Raw genomic sequence first — 21,037 nt, forward strand, 5'->3', positions numbered from 1 at the left:
ATATCTAGACCACCATCTCTATAAATATGGAAATATCTACACCACCATCTGTATAAACATGGAAATATCTATACCGCTATGTGCATAAACATGGAAATACCTACACCGCCATCTCTATGAACATGCAAATATCTACACCGCCATCTCTGCGAACATGCAAATATCTATACTGCCATCTGTATGAACATGTAAATATCTACACCGCCATCTGTATGAACATGGGAATATCTACACCGCTAACTGTATGAACATGGAAATATCTTCTCTGCTATCTGTATGAACATGGAAATATCTACACCGTTATCTGTATGAACATGGAAATATCTACACCGCTATCTGTATGAACATGGAAATATCTACACCGCTATCTGTATGAACATGGAAATATCTACACCGCTATCTGTATGAACATGCAAATATCTACACAGCTATCTGTATATCAATGGAAATATCTACACAGCTCTCTCTATAAACATGGAAATAACTACACTGCTATTTGTAAAAACATGGAAATATCTACACCGCCACCTGTATGAACATGGGAATATCTACACTGCCATCCGTACGAACATGTAAATATCTACACCGCTATCTGTATGAACATGTAAATATCTACACCGCCATCTGTATGAACATGGAAATATCTACACAACCATCTGTATAAACATGGAAATATCTATACCGCTAACTGCATAAACATGGAAATATCTACACCGCCATCTCTATGAACATGGAAATATCTACACCGCCATCTGTACGAACATGGAAACATCTATACCGCCATCTGTATGAACATGTAAATATCTACACCGCCATCTGTATGAACATGTAAATATCTACACCGCTAACTGTATGAACATGGAAATATCTACACCGCTATCTGTATGAACACGGAAATATCTACACCGCTATCTGTATGAACATGGAAATATCTACACCGCTATCTGTATCAACATGGAAATATCTACACAGCTATCTGTACGAACATGGAAATATCTACACCGCTATCTGTATGACCATGCAAATATCTACACAGCTATCTGTATATCAATGGAAATACCTACACTGCTATCTCTATAAACATGGAAATAACTACACTGCTATCTGTATAAACATGGAAATATCTACACCGACATCTGTACGAACATGGAAATATCTACACCGCTATGTGTATAAACATGGAAATATCTACACCGCTATGTGTATGAACATGCAAATATCTACACAGCTATCTGTATATCAATGGAAATATCTGCACTGCTATCTCTATAAACATGGAAATATCTACACTGCTATCTGCATAAACATGGAAATGTCCACACCACTATCTGTGTAAACATGGAAATGTCTACACTGCTATCTGTGTAAACATGGAAATATCTATACCGCCGTCTGTGTAAACATGAAAATATCTACACCGCCATCCTTATAAACATGGAAATATTTACACCGCCATCTGTATGAACATGGAAATATTTACACTGACATCTCTATAAACATGGAAATACCTACACCACCATCTGTATAAACATGGAAATATCTATACCGCTATCTGCATAAACATGGAAATATCTACACCACCATCTCTATGAACATGGAAATATCTACAACGCCATCTGTACGAACATGGAAATATCTATACCGCCACCTGTATGAACATGAAAATATCCACACCGCCATCTGTATGAACATGGAAATATCTACACTGCTAACTGTATGAACATGGAAATATCTACACCGCTATCTGTATGACCATGCAAATATCTACACAGCTATGTGTATATCAATGGAAATATCTACACTGCTATCTCTATAAACATGGAAATAACTACACTGCTGTCTGTATAAATATGGAAATATCTACACCGCCATCTCTATGAACATGGAAATATCTACACCGCTAACTGTATGAACATGGAAATATCTACACCGCTATGTGTATGAACAAGGAAATATCTTCGCCATCTGTATGAACATGGAAATATCTACACCGCTAAATACATGAACATGGAAATGTCTACAACGCTATTGGTATGTACATGGAAATATCTACACCGCTATCTGAATGAACATGGAAATATCTACACCGCTATCTGTATGAACATGGAAATATCTACAACGCTGTCTCTATAAACTTGGAAATAACTACACCACTATCTCTGTAAACATGGAAATATCAAGACCACCATCTCTATAAACATGGAAATATCTACACCACCATCTATATAAACATGGAAATATCTATACCGCTATGTGCATAAACATGGAAATACCTACACCGCCATCTCTATGAACATGCAAATATCTACACCGCCATCTCTGCGAACATGCAAATATCTATACTGCCATCTGTATGAACATGTAAATATCTACACCGCCATCTGTATGAACATGGGAATATCTACACCGCTAACTGTATGAACATGGAAATATCTTCTCTGCTATCTGTATGAACATGGAAATATCTACACCGTTATCTGAATGAACATGGAAATATCTACACCGCTATCTGTATGAACATGGAAATATCTACACCGCTATCTGTATGAACATGGAAATATCTACACCGCTATCTGTATGAACATGCAAATATCTACACAGCTATCTGTATATCAATGGAAATATCTACACAGCTCTCTCTATAAACATGGAAATAACTACACTGCTATTTGTATAAACATGGAAATATCTACACCGCCACCTGTATGAACATGGGAATATCTACACTGCCATCCGTACGAACATGGAAATATCTACACCGCTATCTGTATGAACATGTAAATATCTACACCGCCATCTGTATGAACATGGAAATATCTACACCGCTAACTGTATGAACATGGAAATATCTACACCGCTATCGGTATGAACATGGAAATATCTACACCGCTATCTGTATGAACATGGAAATATCTACACCGCTATCTGTAAGAACATGGAAATATCTACACTGCTATCTGTATGAACATGGAAATATCTACACTGCCATCTGTATGAACATGTAAATATCTACACCGCCATTTGTATGAACATGGAAATATCTACACCGCCATCTCTATGAACACGCAAATATCTACACCGCCATCTCTGCGAACATGCAAATATCTATACTGCCATCTGTATGAACATGTAAATATCTACACCGCCATCTGTATGAACATGGAAACATCTACACCGCTAACTGTATGAACATGGAAATATCTACACTGCTATCTGTATGAACATGGAAATATCTACAACGTTATCTGTATGAACATGGAAATATCTACACAGCTATCTGTATGAACATGAAAATATCTACACCGCTATCTGTATGAACATGAAAATATCTACACCGCTATATGTATGAACATGCAAATATCTACACAGCTATCTGTATATCAATGGAAATATCTACACAGCTCTCTCTATAAACATGGAAATAACTACACTGCTATTTGTATAAACATGGAAATATCTACACCGCCACCTGTATGAACATGGAAATATCTACACTGCCATCCGTACGAACATGGAAATATCTACACCGCCATCTGTATGAACATGTAAATATCTACACCGCCATCTGTATGAACATGGAAATATCTACACCGCTAACTGTATGAACATGGAAATATCTACACCGCTATCTGTATGAACATGGAAATATCTACACCGCTATCTGTATGAACATGGAAATATCTACACTGCCATCTGTATGAACATGGAAATATCTACACCGCCATCTGTATGAACATGTAAATATCTACACCGCCATTTGTATGAATATGGAAATATCTACACCGCCATCTCTATGAACATGGAAATATGTACACCGCCATTTGTATGAACATGGAAATATCTACACCACCATCTGTATGAACATGGAAATATCTTCACCGCCATCTGTATGAACATGGATATATGTACACCGGCATCTGGATGAACATGGAAATATCTACACCGCTATCTGCATGAACATGGAAATATCTACACAGCTATCTGAATATACACGGAAATATCTACACAGATTTGTCTATAAATATGGAAATAACTACAGCGCTATCTCTATAAACTTCGAAATATCTACACCGCCATCTGTATGAACATGGAAATATCTACACCGCCATCTGTACAAACATGGACATATCTACACCGCCATCTGTATTAAGATGGAAATATCTACACCGCTATCTGTATAAACATGGAAATATCTGCCCAACTATCTGTATAAACATGGAAATATCCGCACCGCTATCTGAATAAACATGGAAATATCCGCACCGCTATCTGTATAAACATGGAAATAACTACACTGCTATCTGCATAAACATGGAAATATCCACACCGCTATCTGTGTAAACATGGAAATGTCTACACCGCCATCTGTGTAAACATGGAAATATCTACACCGCCATCTCTGTAAACATGAAAACATCTACACCGCCATCCCAATAAACATGGAAATATCTACACCGTCCTCTGTATGAACATGGAAATATCTGCACCGCCATCTCTATAAACGTGGAAATATCTACACCGCTATCCGTATGAACGTGGAAATATCTACACTGCTCTCTGTATAAAATTGAAATTATCTACACCACTATCTCTATAAACATGGAAATATCTACACTGCTATCTGTATAAGCATGGAAATATCTACACCGCTATCTGTATAAACATGGAAATATCTTCATCGCTATCTGTATAAACATGGAAATATCTACAATGCTGTCTCTATAAACTTGGAAATAACTACGCCACTATCTCTATAAACATGGAAATATCTACACCGTCATGTCTATAAACATGGAAATATCTACACCACCATCTGTATGAACATGTAAATATCTACACCGCCATCTGTATGAACATGGAAATACCTACACCGCCAACTGTATGAACATGGAAATATCTACACCGCTATCTGTATGAACATGGAAATATCTACACCATTATCTGTATGAACATGGAAATATCTACACCGCTATCTGTATCAACATGGAAATATCTACACCGCTATCAGTACGAACATGGAAATATCTACACCGCAATCTGTATGACCATGCAAATATCTACAGAGCTATCTGTATATCAATGGAAATATCTACACTGCTATCTCTATAAACAAGGAAATAACTACACTGCAATCTGTATAAACATGGAAATATCTACACCGCCATCTGTACGAACATGGAAATATCTATACCGCCATCTGTATGAACATGTAAATATCTACACCGCCATCTGTATGAACATGGAAATATCTACACCGCCATCTGTATGAACATGGAAATATCAACGCCGCTAACTGTATGAACATGGAAATCTCTACACCGCTATTGGAATGAACCTGGAAATATCTAGACCGCTATCTGTATGAACATGGAAATATCTACTCCGCTATCTGTATGAACATGGAAATCTCTACACCGCTATCTGTATGAACATGGAAATATCTACACCGCCATCTGTATGAACATGTAAATATCTACACCGCCCTCTGTATGAACATGGAAATATCTACACCGCTAACTGTACGAACATGGAAATATCTACACCGCTATCTGTATGAACATGGAAATACCTACACCGCTATCTGTATGAACATGGAAATATCTACACCGCTTTCTGTATGAACATGGAAATATCAACACCGCTATCTGTATGAACATGGAAATATCTACAATGCCATCTGTACGAATATGGAAATATCTACACCGACATCAGAATGAACATTTAAATATCAACACTGCCATCTGTTAGAACATGGAAATATCTACACCGCTTACTGTATGAACATGGAAGTATCCGTACCGCTCTCTGTACGAACATGGAAATATCTACACCGCTATCTGTATGAACATTGAAATATCTACACCGCTATGTGTAGGAACATGCAAATATCTACACAGCTATCTGTATATCAATGGAAATATCTACACTGCTATTTCTATAAACATGGAAATATGAACACTACTAACTGTATAAACATGGAAATATCTCCACCGCCATTTGTATGAACATGGAAATATCTACACCCCTAACTGTATGAACATGGAAATATCTACACCGCTATCTGTATGAACATGGAAATATCTACACCGTTATCTGTATGAAAATGGAAATATCTACACCGCTATCTGTATGAACATGGAAATATCTACACAGCTATCTGTATAAACATGGAAATATATACACCGCCACCTGTATGAACATGGAAATATCTACACTGCCATCCGTACGAACATGGAAATATTTACACCGCCATCTTTATGAACACGGAAATATCTACGCCGCCATCTCTATAAACATGGAAATATCTACACCACCGTCTGTATAAACATGGAAATATCTATACCGCTATCTGCATAAACATGGAAATATCTACACCGCCATCTCTATGAACATGGAAATATCTACACCGCTAACTGTATGAACATGGAAATATCTACACCGCTATCTGTATGAACATGGAAATATCTACACCGTTATCTGTATGAACATGGAAATATCTACACCGCTATCTGTATGAACATGGAAATATCTACACCGCTATCTGTACGAACATGGAAATATCTACACCGCTATCTGTATGACCATGCAAATATCTACACAGCTATCTGTACATCAATGGCAATATCTACACTGCTATCTCTATTAACATGGAAATAACTACACTGCTATCTGTACAAATATGGAAATATCTACACCGCCATCTCTATGAACATGGAAATATCTACACCGCCATCTGTATGAACATGGAAATATCTACACCGCTAAATATATGAACATGGAAATGTCTACACCGCTATTGGTATGAACATGGAAATATCTACACCGATATCTGTATGAACATGGAAATATCTACACCGCTATCTGTATGAACATGGAAATATCTACACCGCTATCTGTATGAACATGGAAATACCTACACCGCCATCTGTATGAACATGTAAATATCTACACCGCCATCTGTATGAACATGGAAATATGTACACCGCTAACTGTATGAACATGGAAATATCTACACCGCTATCTGTATGAACATGGAAATATCTACACCACTATCTGTATGAACATGGAAATATCTACACCGCTATCTGTATGAACATGGAAATATCTACACCGCTATCTGTATGAACATGGAAATATCTACACCTCTATCTCTATGAACATGCAAATATCTACACAGCTATCTGTAAATAAATGGAAATATCTACACTACTATCTCTATAAACATGGAAATAACTACACTGCTATCTCTATAAATATGGAAATATCAACACCGCCATCTCTATGAACTTGGAAATATCTACACCGCCATTTGTATGAACATTTTAATATCTACAGCGCCATCTCTATGAACATGGAAATATCTACACCGCCATTAGTATGAACATGGAAATATCTACACCACCATCTGTATGAACATGGAAATATCTTCACCGCCATCTATATGAACATCGATATATGTACACCGGCATCTGGATGAACATGGAAATATCTACACCGCTATCTGCATGAACATGGATCTATCTACACAGCTATCTGAATATACATGGAAATATCTACACAGATTTCTCTATAAATATGGAAATAACTACAGCGCTATCTCTATAAACTTCGAAATATCTACACCGCCATCTGTATGAACATGGAAATATCTACACCGCCATCTGTACAAACATGGACATATCTTCACCGCCATCTGTATTAACATGGAAATATCTACACCGCTATCTGTATAAACATGGAAATATCTGCCCAACTATCTATATAAACATGGAAATATCCGCACCGCTATCTGAATAAACATGGAAATATTCGCACCGCTATCTGTATAAACATGGAAATATCTACACTGATATCTGCATAAACATGGAAATATCCACACCGCTATCTGTGTAAACATGGAAATGTCTACACCGCTATCTGTGTAAACATGGAAATATCTACACCGCCAAGTGTGTAAACATGAAAATATCTACACCGCCATCCCTATAAACATGGAAATATCTACACCGTCCTCTGTATGAACATTTAAATATCTGCACCGCCATCTCTATAAACGTGGAAATATCTACACCGCTATCTGTATGAACTTGGAAATACCTACACTGCTCTCTGTATTAAATTGAAATTATCTACACCACTATCTCTATAAACATGGAAATATCTACACTGCTATCTGTATAAACATGGAAATATCTACACCGCAATCTGTAGAAACATGGAAATATATTCACCGCTATCTGTATAAACATGGAAATATCTACAACGCTGTCTCTATAAACTTGGAAATAACTACGCCACTATCTCTGTAAACATGGAAATATCTAGACCGTCATCTCTATAAACATGGAAATATCTACACCACCATCTGTATAAACATGGAAATATCTATACCGCTAACTGCATATACATGGAAATATCTACACCGCCATCTCTATGAACATGGAAATATCTACACCGCCATCTGTACGAACATGGAAATATCTATACCGCCATCTGTATGAACATGTAAATATCTACACCGCCATCTGTATGAACATGTAAATATCTACACCGCCATCTGTATGAACATGGAAATATCTACACCGCTATCTGTATGAACATGGAAATATCTACACCGTTATCTGTATGAACATGGAAATATCTACACCGCTATCTGTATCAACATGGAAATATCTACACAGCTATCTGTACGAACATGGAAATATCTACACCGCTATCTGTATGACCATGCAAATATCTACACAGCTATCTGTATATCAATGGAAATATCTACACTGCTATCTCTATAAACATGGAAATAACTACACGGCTATCTGTATAAACATGGAAATATCTACACCGACATCTGTACGAACATGGAAATATCTACACCGCTATGTGTATAAACATGGAAATATCTACACTGCTATGTGTATGAACATGCAAATATCTACACAGCTATCTGTATATCAATGGAAATATCTGCACTGCTATCTCTATAAACATGGAAATATCTACACTGCTATCTGAATAAACATGGAAATATCCACACCGCTATCAGTGTAAACATGGAAATGTCTACACTGCTATCTGTGTAAACATGGAAATATCTACACCGCCGTCTGTGTAAACATGAAAATATCTACACCGCCATCCCTATAAACATGGAAATATTTACACCGCCATCTGTATGAACATGGAAATATTTACACTGACATCTCTATAAACATGGAAATATCTACACCACCATCTGTATAAACATGGAAATATCTATACCGCAATCTGCATAAACATGGAAATATCTACACCACCATCTCTATGAACATGGAAATATCTACAACGCCATCTGTACGAACATGGAAATATCTATACCGCCACCTGTATGAACATGAAAATATCCACACCGCCATCTGTATGAACATGGAAATATCTACACCGCTAACTGTATGAACATGGAAATATCTACACCGCTATCTGTATGACCATGCAAATATCTACACAGCTATGTGTATATCAATGGAAATATCTACACTGCTATCTCTATAAACATGGAAATAACTACACTGCTATCTGTATAAATATGGAAATATCTACACGGCCATCTCTATGAACATGGAAATATCTACACCGCTAACTGTATGAACATGGAAATATCTACACTGCTATGTGTATGAACATGGAAATATCTTCGCCATCTGTATGAACATGGAAATATCTACACCGCTAAATACATGAACATGGAAATGTCTACAACGCTATTGGTATGAACATGGAAATATCTACACCGCTATCTGTATGAACATGGAAATATCTACACCGCTATCTGTATGAACATGGAAATATCTACAACGCTGTCTCTATAAACTTGGAAATAACTACACCACTATCTCTGTAAACATGGAAATATCTAGACCACCATCTCTATAAACATGGAAATATCTACACCACCATCTGTATAAACATGGAAATATCTATACCGCTATGTGCAGAAACATGGAAATAACTACACCGCCATCTCTATGAACATGCAAATATCTACACCGCCATCTCTGCGAACATGCAAATATCTATACTGCCATCTGTATGAACATGTAAATATCTACACCGCCATCTGTATGAACATGGGAATATCTACACCGCTAACTGTATGAACATGGAAATATCTTCACTGCTATCTGTATGAACATGGAAATATCTACACCGTTATCTGTATGAACATGGAAATATCTACACCGCTATCTGTATGAACATGGAAATATCTACACCGCTATCTGTATGAACATGGAAATATCTACACCGCTATGTGTATGAACATGCAAATATCTACACAGCTATCTGTATATCAATGGAAATATCTACACAGCTCTCTCTATAAACATGGAAATAACTACACTGCTATTTGTATAAACATGGAAATATCTACACCGCCACCTGTATGAACATGGAAATATCTACACTGCCATCCGTACGAACATGGAAATATCTACACCGCCATCTGTATGAACATGTAAATATCTACACCGCCATCTGTATGAACATGGAAATATCTACACCGCTAACTGTATGAATATGGAAATATCTACACCGCTATCGGTATGAACATGGAAATATCTACACCGCTATCTGTATGAACATGGAAATATCTACACCGCTATCTGTATGAACATGGAAATATCTACACCGCTATCTGTATGAACATGGAAATATCTACACTGCTATCTGTATGAACATGGAAATATCTACACCGCCATCTGTATGAACATGTAAATATCTACACCGCCATTTGTATGAACATGGAAATATCTACACCGCCATCTCTATGAACATGGAAATATCTACACTGCTATCTGTATGAACATGGAAATATCTACACCGCCATCTGTATGAACATGTAAATATCTACACCGCCATTTGTATGAACATGGAAATATCTACACCGCCATCTCTATGAACATGGAAATATCTACACCGCCATTTGTATGAACATCGAAATATCTACACCACCATCTGTATGAACATGGAAATATCTTCACCGCCATCTGTATGAACATGGATATATGTACACCGGCATCTGGATGAACATGGAAATATCTACACCGCTATCTGCATGAACATGGAAATATCTACACAGCTATCTCAATATACACGGAAATATCTACACAGATTTCTCTATAAATATGGAAATAACTACAGCACTATCTCTATAAACTTCGAAATATCTACACCGCCATCTGTATGAACATGGAAATATCTACACCGCCATCTGTACAAACATGGACATATCTACACCGCCATCTGTATTAAGATGGAAATATCTACACCGCTATCTGTATAAACAAGGAAATATCTGCCAAACTATCTGTATAAACATGGAAATATCCGCACCGCAATCTGTATAAACATGGAAATATCTACACTGCTATCTGCATAAACATGGAAATATCCACACCGCTATCAGTGTAAACATGGAAATGTCTACAACGCTATCTGTGTAAACATGGAAATATCTACACCGCCATCTGTGTAAACATGAAAATATCTACTCGGCCATCCCTATAAACATGGAAATATTTACACCGCCATCTGTATGAACATGGAAATATCTACACCGCCATCTCCATAAACATGGAAACATCTACACCACCATCTGTATAAACATGGAAATATCTATACCGCTATCTGCATAAACATGGAAATATCTACACCACCATCTCTATGAACATGGAAATATCTACAACGCCATTTGTACGAACATGGAAATATCTATACCGCCATCTGTATGAACATGAAAATATCTACACCGCCATCTGTATGAACATGGAAATATCTACACCGCTAACTGTATGAACATGGAAACATCTACACCGCTACCTGTATGAACATGGAAATATCTACACCGCCAACTGTATGAACATGGAAATATCTACACCGCTATCTGTATAAACATGGAAATATCTGCCCAACTATCTGTATAAACATGGAAATATCCGCACCGCTATCTGAATAAACATGGAAATATCCGCACCGCTATCTGTATAAACATGGAAATAAGTACACTGCTATCTGCATAAACATGGAAATATCCACACCGCTATCTGTGTAAACATGGAAATGTCTACACCGCCATCTGTGTAAACATGGAAATATCTACACCGCCATCTGTGTAAACATGAAAACACCTACACCGCCATCCCAATAAACATGGAAATATCTACACCGTCCTCTGTATGAACATGGAAATATCTGCACCGCCATCTCTATAAACGTGGAAATATCTACACCGCTATCCGTATGAACGTGGAAATATCTACACTGCTCTCTGTATAAAATTGAAATTATCTACACCACTATCTCTATAAACATGGAAATATCTACACTGCTATCTGTAAAAGCATGGAAATATCTACACCGCTATCTGTATAAACATGGAAATATCTTCATCGCTATCTGTATAAACATGGAAATATCTACAACGCTGTCTCTATAAACTTGGAAATAACTACGCCACTATCTCTATAAACATGGAAATATCTAGACCGTCATCTCTATAAACATGGAAATATCTACACCACCATCTGTATGAACATGTAAATATCTACACCGCCATCTGTATGAACATGGAAATATCTACACCGCCAACTGTATGAACATGGAAATATCTACACCACTATCTGTATGAACATGGAAATATCTACACCATTATCTGTATGAACATGGAAATATCTACACCGCTATCTGTATCAACATGGAAATATCTACACCGCTATCTGTACGAACATGGAAATATCTACACCGCAATCTGTATGACCATGCAAATATCTACAGAGCTATCTGTATATCAATGGAAATATCTACACTGCTATCTCTATAAACAAGGAAATAACTACACTGCTATCTGTATAAACATGGAAATATCTACACCGACATCTGTACGAACATGGAAATATCTATACCGCCATCTGTATGAACATGTAAATATCTACACCGCCATCTGTATGAACATGGAAATATCTACACCACCATCTGTATGAACATGGAAATGTCTACACCGCTATTGGAATGAACCTGGAAATATCTAGACCGCCATCTGTATGAACATGGAAATATCTACACAGCCATCTCTATAAACGTGGAAATATCTACACTGCTATCTGTATGAACTTGGAAACATCTACTCTGCTATCTGTATAAAATTGGAATTATCTACAGCACTATCTCTATAAACATGGAAATACCTACACCGCTATCTGTATAAACATGGAAATATCAACAATGCTGTCTCTATAAACTTGGAAATAGCTACACCACTATCTCTATAAACATGGAAATATCTAGACCGCCATCTCTATAAACATGGAAATATCTACACCACCATCTGTATGAACATGGAAATATCTATACCGCTATCTGCATTATCATGGAAATATCTACTACGCCATCTCCATGAACATGGAAATATCTACACCGCCATCTGTAAGAACTTGGAAATATTTACACAGCCATCTGTATGAACATGTAAATATCTAGACCGCCATCTGTATGAACATGGAAATATCTACACCGCTAACTGTATGAACATGGAAATACCTACACCGCTATCTGTAGGAAAATGGAAATACCTACACCGCTATCTGTATGAACATGGAAATATCTACACCGCTCTCTGTATGAACATGGAAATATCTACACCACTATCTGCATGAACATGGAAATGTCTACACCGCTATCTGTATGAACATGCAAATATCTACACAGCTATCTGTATATCAATGGAAATATCTTCACTGCTATCACTGTAAACATGGAAATAACTACACTGCTATCTGTATAAACATGGAAATATCTACACCGCCATCTGTATGAACATGTAAATATCTACACCGACATCTGTATGAACATGGAAATATCTACACCGCTAAATGTGTGAACATGGAAATATCTACACCGCTATCTGTATGAAAATGGAAATATCTACACTGCTATCTGTATGAACATGGAAATATCTACACCGCTATCTGTATGAACATGGAAATATCTACACCGCTATCTGTATATCAATGGAAATATCTACACTGCTATCTTTATAAACATGGAAATAACTACACTGCTATCTGTATCAACATGGAAATATCTACACCGCCATCTCTATGAACATGGAAATATCTACACAGCCATCTGTATGAACATGGAAATATCTTCACCGCCATCTGTATGAACATGGATGAATCTACAGCGGCATCTGGATGAACATGGAAATAACTACACCGCTATCTGCATGAACATGGAAATATCTACACCGCTATCTGTAGGAACATGGAAATATCTACACCGCTATCTGTATCAACATGGAAATATCTACACCGCTATCTGTACGAACATGGAAATATCTACAACGCTATCTGTATGAACATGGATGAATCTACACCGCCATCTGTATTAAGATGGAAATATCTACACCGCTATCTGTATAAACAAGGAAATAACTACACCGCTATCTGCATAAACATGGAAATATCCACACCGCTATCTGTGTAAACATGGGAATGTCTACACCGCCATCCCAATAAACATGGAAATATCTACACCGTCCTCTGTATGAACATGGACATATCTGCACCGCCATCTCTATAAACGTGGAAATATCTACACCGCTATCTGTATGAACATGGAAATATCTACACCGCCATCTGTATGAACATGTAAATATCTACACCGCCCTCTGTATGAACATGGAAATATCTACACCGCTAACTGAATGAACATGGAAATATCTACACCGCTATCTGTATGAACATGGAAATACCTACACCGCTATCTGAATGAACATGGAAATATCTACACCGCTATCTGTATGAACATGGAAATAGCTACACCGCTATCTGTATGAACATGGATATATGTACACCGGCATCTCGATGAACATCGAAATATCTACACCGCTATCTGCATGAACATGGAAATATCTACACAGCTATCGGCATATACATGGAAATATCTACACCTCCATCTGTTTTAAGAAGGAAATATCTACACCGATATCTGTATAAACATGGAAATATCTGCACGACTATCTGTATAAACATGGAAATAACCGCACCGCTATCTGTATAAACATGGAAATATCTACACCGCTATCCGCATAAACATGGAAATATCCACACTGCTATCTGTGTAAACATAGAAATGCCTACACCGCTATCTGTGTAAACATGGAAATATCTACAATGCCATCTGTGTAAGCATGAAAATATCTACACCGCCATCTATATAAACATGGAAATATCTACACCGCCATCTGTATGAACATGGAAATATCTACACCGCCATCTCTATAAACGTGGAAATATCTACACTGCTATCTGTATGAACTTGGAAATATCTACACTGCTATCTGTATAAAATTGGAATTATCTACCCCAGTATGTCTATAAACGTGGAAATATCTACCCCGCTATCTGTATAAACATGGAAATATCTACACCGCTATCTGTATAAACATGGAAATAACTCCACCGCTATCTGTGTAAACATGGAAATATCTACAATGCTGTCTCTATAAGCTTTGAAATAACTACACCACTATCTCTATAAACATGGAAATATCCAGACCGCCATCTGTATTAACATGGAAATATCTACACCACCATCTGTATAAACATGGAAATATCTATACCGCTATCTGCATAAACATGGAAATATCTACGCCGCCATCTCTATGAACATGGAAATATCTACAACGCCATCTGTACGAACATGGAAATGTCTACACCGACATCTGAATGAACATGTAAATATCTACACTGTCATCTGTATGAACATGGAAATATGTACACCGCCATCTGTATGAACATGGAAATATCTGTACCGCTATCTGTATGAAGATGTAAATATCTACACCGTTATCTCTATGAACATGGAAATATCTACACCGCTATCTGTATGAACATGGAAATATCTACACAGATATCTGCATATACATGGAAATATCTACACAGATTTCTCTGTAAATATGGAAATAACTACAGCGCTATCTCTATAAACTTTGAAATATCTACACCGCCCTCTGTATGAACATGGAAATATCTACACCGCCATCTGTACGAACATGGACATATTTACACCGCCATCTGTAATAAGATGGAAATATCTACACCGCTATCCTTATAAACATTGAAATATCTCCACCAGTATCTGAATAAAAATGGAAATAACCGCACCGCTATCTGTATAAACATGGAAATATCTACACCGCTATCTGCATAAACCTGGAAATATCCACACCGCTATCTGTGTAAACATGGAAATGTCTACACCGCTATCTGTGTAAACATGGAAATATCTACACCGCCATCTGTGTAAACATGGAAATATCTACATCGCCATCTGTACGAACATGGAAATATCTACACCGCTATCTGTATGAACATGGAAATAACTACACGGCTGTGTGAATGAACATGCAAATATCTACAGCGCTATCTGTATGACCATGCAAATATCTACACAGCTATCTGTATATCAATGGAAATATATACACTGCTATCTCTATAAACATGGAAATAACTACACTGCTATCTGTATAAATATGGAAATATCTACACCGCCATCTCTATGAACATGGAATTATCTACACCGCCATCTGTATGAACATGGAAATGTCTACACCGCTAACTGTATGAACATGGAAATATCTACACCGCTATCTGTATGAACATGGAAATATCTTCGCCATCTGTATGAACATGGAAATATCTACACCGCTAAATACATGAACAAGGAAATGTCTACACCGCTGTTGGTATGTACTTGGAAATATCTACACCGCTATCTGTATTAACATGGAAATATCTACACCGCTATCTGTATGAAGATGGAAACATCTACACCGCTATCTGTATGAACATGGAAATAACTACACCGCCATCTGTATGAACATGTAAATATCTACACCGCCATCTGTATGAACATGGAAATATCTAAACCGCTAACTGTATGAACATGGAAATATCTACACCGCTATCTGTATGAACATGGAAATATCAACACCGCTATCTGTATGAACATGGAAATATCTACACCGCTATTTGTATGAACATGGAAATATCTACACCGCTATCTCTAGGAACATGGAAATATCTACACTGGTATCTTTATGAACATGCAAATATCTACACAGCTATCTGTATATCAATGGAAATATCTACACTACTATCTCTATAAACATGGAAATAACTACACTGCTATCTCTATAAATATGGAAACATCAACACCGCCATCTCTATGAGCATGGAAATATCTACACCGCCATTTTTATGAACATGGAAATATCTACACCGCCATCTCTATGAACATGGAAATATCTACACCGCCATTTGTATGAACATGGAAATATCTACACGACCATCTGTATGAACATGGAAATATCTTCACCGCCATCTGTATGAACATGGATATATGTACACCGGCATCTGGATGAACATGGAAATATCTACACCGCTATCTGCATGAACCTGGATCTATCTACACAGCTATCTGAATATACATGGAAATATCTCCACAGATTTCTCTTTAAATATGGAAATAACTACAGCGCTATCTCTATAAACTTCGAAATATCTACACCGCCATCTGTATGAACATGGAAATATCTACACTGCCATCTGTACAAACATGGACATATCTACACCGCCATCTGTATTAAGATGGAAATATCTACACCGCTATCTGTATAAACATGGAAATATCTGCCCAACTATCTGTATAAACATGGAAATATCCGCACCGCTATCTGAATAAACATGGAAATATACGCACCGCTATCTGTATAAACATGGAAATAACTACACTGCTATCTGCATAAACATGGAAATATCCACACCTCTATCTGTGTAAACAGGGAAATGTCTACACCGCCATCTGTGTAAACATGGAAATATCTACACTGCCATCTGTGTAAACATGAAAACATCTACACCGCCATCCCAATAAACATGGAAATATCTACACCGTCCTCTGTATGAACATGGAAATATCTGCACCGCCATCTCTATAAACGTGGAAATATCTACACCGCTATCCGTATGAACGTGGAAATATCTACACTGCTCTCTGTATAAAATTGAAATTATCTACACCACTATCTCTATAAACATGGAAATATCTACACTGCTATCTGTATAAGCATGGAAATATCTACACCACTATCTGTATAAACATGGAAATATCTTCATCGCTATCTGTATAAACATGGAAATATCTACAACGCTGTCTCTATAAACTTGGAAATAACTACGCCACTATCTCTATAAACATGGAAATATCTAGACCGTCATCTCTATAAACATGGAAATATCTACACCACCATCTGTATGAACACGTAAATATCTACACCGCCATCTGTATGAACATGGAAATATCTACACCGCCAACTGTATGAACATGGAAATATCTACACCGCTATCTGTATGAACATGGAAATATCTACACCATTATCTGTATGAACATGGAAATATCTACACCGCTATCTGTATCAACATGGAAATATCTACACCGCTATCTGTACGAACATGGAAATATCTACACCGCAATCTGTATGACCATGCAAATATCTACAGAGCTATCTGTATATCAATGGAAATATCTACACTGCTATCTCTATAAACAAGGAAATAACTACACTGCTATCTGTATAAACATGGAAATATCTACACCGCCATCTGTACGAACATGGAAATATCTATACCGCCATCTGTATGAATATGTAAATATCTACACCGCCATCTGAATGAACATGGAAATATCTACACCTCCATCTGTATGAACATGGAAATATCAACGCCGCTAACTGTATGAACATGGAAATGTCTACACCGCTGTTGGAATGAACCTGGAAATATCTAGACCGCCATCTGTATGAACATGGAAATATCTACTCCGATATCTGTATGAACATGGAAATCTCTACACCGCTATCTGTATGAACATGGAAATATCTACACCGCCATCTGTATGAACATGTAAATATCTACACCGCCCTCTGTATGAACATGGAAATATCTACACCACTAACTGTACGAACATGGAAATATCTACACCGCTATCTGTATGAACATGGAAATACCTACACCGCTATCTGTATGAACATGGAAATATCTACACCGCTTTCTGTATGAACATGGAAATATCAACACCGCTATCTGTATGAACATGGAAATATCTACAACGCCATCTGTACGAATATGGAAATATCTACACCGACATCAGAATGAAAATGTAAATATCTACACTGCCATCTGTAAGAACATGGAAATATCTACACTGCTTACTGTATGAACATGGAAATATCTGTACCGTATCTACACCGCTATCTGTATGAACATTGAAATATCTACACCGCTATGTGTAGGAACATGCAAATATCTACACAGCTATCTGTATATCAATGGAAATATGTACACTGCTATCTGTATAAACATGGAAATATCTACACTGCTATCTGTATAAACATGGAAATATCTACACCGCCATTTGTATGAACATGGAAATATCTACACCCCTAACTGTATGAACATGGAAATATCTACACCGCTATCTGTATGAACACGGAAATATCTACACCGTTATCTGTATGAACATGGAAATATCTACACCGCTATCTCTATTAACATGGAAATAACTAAACTGCTATCTGTATAAACATGGAAATATCTACACCGCCACCTGTATGAACATGGAAATATCTACACTGCCATCCGTACGAACATGGAAATATTTACACCGCCATCTTTATGAACACGGAAATATCTACGCCGCCATCTCTATAAACATGGAAATATCTACACCACCGTCTGTATAAACATGGAAATATCTATACCGCTATCTGCATAAACATGGAAATATCTATACCGCCATCTCCATGAACATGGAAATATCTACACCGCTAACTGTATGAACATGGAAATATCTACACAGCTATCTGTATGAACATGGAAATATCTACACCGTTATCTGTATGAACATGGAAATATCTACACCGCTATCTGTATGAACATGGAAATATCTACACCGCTATCTGTACGAACATGGAAATATCTACACCGCTATCTGTATGACCATGCAAATATCTACACAGCTATCTGTATATCAATGGCAATATCTACACTGCTATCTCTATTAACATGGAAATAACTACACTGCTATCTGTATAAATATGGAAATATCTACACCGCCATCTCTATGAACATGGAAATATCTGCACCGCCATCTGTATGAACATGGAAATATCTACACCGCTAAATATATGAACATGGAAATGTCTACACCGCTATTGGTATGAACATGGAAATATCTACACCGCTATCTGTATGAACATGGAAATATCTACACCGCTATCTGTATGAACATGGAAATATCTACACCGCTATCTGTATGAACATGGAAATACCTAAACCGCCATCTGTATGAACATGTAAATATCTAAACCGCCCTCTGTATGAACATGGAAATATGTACACCGCTAACTGTATGAACATGGAAATATCTACACCGCTATCTGTATGAACATGGAAATATCTACACCGCTATCTGTATGAACATGGAAATATCTACACCGCTATCTGTATGAACATGGAAATATCTACACCGCAATCTGTATGAACATGGAAATATCTACACCGCTATCTCTATGAACATGCAAATATCTACACAGCTATCTGTAAATAAATGGAAATATCTACACTACTATCTCTATAAACATGGAAATAACTACACTGCTATCTCTATAAATATGGAAATATCAACACCGCCATCTCTATGAACTTGGAAATATCTACACCGCCATTTGTATGAACATGGTAATATCTACAGCGCCAACTCTATGAACATGGAAATATCTACACTGCCATCTGTACAAACATGGACATATCTTCACCGCCATCTGTATTAAGATGGAAATATCTACACCGCTATCAGTATAAACATGGAAATATCTGCCCAAATATCTGTATAAACATGGAAATATCCGCACCGCTATCTGAATAAACATGGAAATATTCGCACC

This window comes from Gorilla gorilla, chromosome 3 (genome assembly GCF_029281585.2).
Source record: "Gorilla gorilla gorilla isolate KB3781 chromosome 3, NHGRI_mGorGor1-v2.1_pri, whole genome shotgun sequence".
Classification (NCBI taxonomy): domain Eukaryota; kingdom Metazoa; phylum Chordata; class Mammalia; order Primates; family Hominidae; genus Gorilla; species Gorilla gorilla.